This window comes from Rattus norvegicus, chromosome 7 (genome assembly GCF_021556685.1).
Source record: "Rattus norvegicus strain SHRSP/BbbUtx chromosome 7, alternate assembly SHRSP_T2T, whole genome shotgun sequence".
NCBI lineage: Eukaryota > Metazoa > Chordata > Mammalia > Rodentia > Muridae > Rattus > Rattus norvegicus.
In genome coordinates this window covers 31,537,335-31,541,221 of record NC_141540.1, presented here as the reverse complement: position 1 = coordinate 31,541,221, position 3,887 = coordinate 31,537,335, and positions in this window count along the sequence as shown.

Sequence of the window (3,887 nt, the reverse complement as noted above, 5' to 3'; positions counted from 1 at the left end):
CATATGCCCCCAGGTAAATGTAGCTCTCACTCCTCATCAGAGGAGTTTCTTCTTTTGCAGCAGGTAAAGACCATTACAAAACTCTATAATTGGTTAAAGTGCAAGAAACAACGGCCAACCGAGTGCCCAGCCCCATTTGTATTGTGTCATCCCTATATGTCATGCTCAGGTGTAGAAGAGTGTAGGTTAAAAAAGAGAGACCGGGAAGATTATAATAGACAGCAAACCAGGATGTCCTCTTTGAGGTAGTGTTTTCTATACATTACGGGAAGGCTACACATATGAAATCTCATGAAGATGGCTACCTAAGCAAGAATTGCTCACTGACACCAGTTGACATGACAATGTAGATACGGAAACTCTGTGTCTTACCCCTAGATGAAGAGCTACAGGTAGTTAATGACTGCTGAGGGAGAGAGGGAGAGGGAGAGGGAGAGATTGTGAGAGATTTGATTATCTCATACTAGAAGTCCACCCCCAAAACACATACAGTCAAGCAACACTCAAAGGACTCATCAAGTTGTATTTTATATTTATATGCATATTCATATGTACTTAATAATGAAAAAGAGAGGCCATGAATTTAAAAGGAAGTGGGGTGGGCAGAAGAGAAGTTGGAGGGAAGAAAGAAAAGGGGAAAATGATGTAACTACATGAAATTCTCTAAAGAATAAAAAATTTTAAAACTGCAGTGTGTATTAAATTAGATAATGTAATGGTTACCACATAGGAAGAGCTCAGGAATTTGGAGGGGCTGTTACTCCCACCCTAGTCTATTTTTGATATCCACATTGTGCCAGATTTTAAAGACTAAGTTATGACATGCTGTGGAAATTGAAAGAGAGGGAGACTAGGGAATGTTAGTCCTTGGTGTTTATGGTGGGTTAAAAAGGAATGGCCACCATAGACTCATGTGTTTGAATGCTTGGCCCATGCCAAGTGGTACTATTAGGAGGTGTGGCCTTGTTAGAGGAAGTGTGTCACTGGGGATGGGTTTTGAGGTCTCTTATGCTCAAGCTATGCCCAGTATGGCAGTCTCCTGCTGCTGCCTGCAGATCAAGATGTAGAACTCTCAGCTCCTTTTCTAGCACTGTGTTTGCCTGGATGCCATCATGCTTCCTATCATTATGTGATGATAATAGACTACACCTCTGAAACAGTAAGCCAGTCTTGACTAAATGTATTCCTTCATAAGAGTTCCTTTGCATGCTTTCTCACGGTTCTGGTAACATCCCGAGGCAAACCCAAAGTCTTCAAGCTCTGTCCCCATTCTGTTCTCTTCTGGCTTCCCAGATCACTCAACACCATGCCTTCAAATACTGCATATACACTGACTACATTCATATTTATATTTTCCTGTCACAATATTTCCTTTGGACCTTAGACACTAATGTTGTGTTTGCTCTGTGTTGCCATTAAAAATGATGTGGCATGCATTTACCAGTTTCTATAGGTTTAACGCTCCACTCAACTTAGTGGAGCTGTTTTGTTCCAGGGTCTCTCAAACACTACAGACGATATTAGATATTAGACAGGGCCATACTCACCTCAGGGATAGGTTGGGAATAAAGCCGTTCCCAAGTTCTCTCATGTGTTGTCTACTTTAATCTCTCAGAATTTATTTGCTCCCAGGCAGGCTAAAGAGCAGATGTGTAAAACTGCTCTGGCTTCCAGTCCTATATGCCCTAATTTTTTTATTTAAATCAAGGAGCATAGTCAACTCAGAAACAGGGCTATCACTAAAATGCTCTTCCCCCCCCCCCTTGGGTAATGATGTAATGATGACCTCAGCAAAGCTGTACTATGCAGTGCCATCTCCAGTTTACTTTGCATGATTCTCTCCCTCCTCCCTCCCTCCCTCCCTCCCTCCCTCCCTCCCTCCCTCCCTCCCTCCCTCCCTTCCTTCCTTCCTTCACTTCCTCTCCCCTTTCTGTATGATGTGCTTGTTTTATGTATGTAGATGACCATGGGAAGGCAAGGGAGGTGAAGATCAGCTGTCTTAAGCTACTCCTTGGCTTTCTATCTTGTCTTCTGAGAGTCTCTCATTGAGCCCACTGCTCACAGGTTAGTTAGGCTGGCTGATTAGTGAGATCTAGGGAGCTTCTTGTTTCTGCCCTACTACCAGGGTAAGAGACACCCCACTACCATAAAACTGGCTTTTTGTGTATGTGCTAAGGATTTGAACTCAATTCCTCATGCTTACACAGTAGGCACTTTACCTACAATCCATCATCACAACCCGTATGGTATTTTCAAACTGAATGTGTGCAAACTAAACCCCTGGCCATGCCCCTCAACAACCCAACTGCTTCCACAGGTCTCTCCATCACTTTTAATAGCAATGCCATTCGTGTTACAAATCAAGTCTTCCAGACAGCTTGCTGCTTCTCAGCAGAAGTGTTTCCCACCCCTGCCTCTGCGGCTTGCCTGCTCCAGGCCTTCACGTCTTCCTGACTGTTATTATTGTAATGTTCTGTTTGCCAAGTGAACTCCTCTCTGTGGTCCACCCACCCTCTGCTGGCACAGTTGAATCTGTTAAAAGGAAAGTTGGATCATGTTACCCTTGGCTGAAATCTTCCTCCGAACTAACTTCCTTCTTTTCTTCCTCTCTTCCTTTCTGCCTTCCGTCCCCTTCCTCCCTCCCTGTTTGAAATGTCAATCCTCTGGTTTTTGAAATTAAAATAAACTTACATCATCTCTCCTTTGCTTTTTCATCTCTCAACTCTTCCACACAGCATGCAACCCTGAACTCAGCAGTTTTTCCTCTCCTCCTTGCTCGCCTTTCTCAGCATTCCCTGCTGTTCCAGACCTTTCGATGTGCTTCCGGTTCAGCCTCTGTGCATTTGGATGTGCTTCCGGTTCAGCCTCCGTGCATTTGGATGTGCTTCCGGTTCAGCCTCTGTGCGTGCGTGCCCTTCCTGCTGTATAGGATGCTTTGCCACCCCAGAACGTTTTTGTTGTCGTTCCTACTTTCTTTAGATTTTTTTGTGCCAAATTTACTGTCAGAATTAAACCTTCCCAGCACCCTTGATGATATATAGGGCTTAGGGCAACATGAAAACACAGGGAATCCTCTCCCTCCAAACTATATTAAGAAAGCACCAGGAGGAATAGCTTAAATCTGAAATTATTTGTGAACAGAAATCTTTTCTAAATAGTTACAGTACTCCACGAAGCTCATTTCTGAAGTGCCTGTCAAAGTCTTGGTGACCTTTTAGAGTTCTCAAGTCCCACCTATCTATCCTTAGAAATATAATATTTTACAAATTAGGTAATCGTTTATGTTTAATTAATACCATTTTGTTATAAAGTTATATGACATAAATAAGATGAATGTATAATATTTATGTAATTTTTTATAAAGTGTTTGCTTTTTAGCCAATCTCCATGAATTGTGTGTCCTTTGAGTGATTTCTCCATCCAAGTAAGTTTGAAAAATAACAGACTCTGGCAAGCATATCTTTACATTTTTGGACTTTTCCTTTAGTATTTTGTAGACATTTTGGGGTTAGCAAGGGCTGTTTGTTTCGCTATTAAGGTCTAAATAAACCCTTCAAGAGTAACTGTTGATGCCCAGTCAGTCTGCATTCACACACCCAAAATATATAAAGGCAGATTTCTTCTGAGACCGGGAGACAAGGCAAGGCTTCATGGGAGAACTTCCTCCTGATAATGACTGAACAGAAGGGGAATTCCATCTCCACTCTTCTATAGAGCATTTCTCTATTCTGTAGAGAGGATGTTCAACCATGCATGGACACACAGATGGATGCAGATGCGTCTGTCTCAGTGTTACCAGGGTAAAGGACCAGGCTTGAATTTCAGGTCATCACTCATACAGGATATCAAACCCATCACATCTATTGCAATGGGGAAGTTAAAAACAA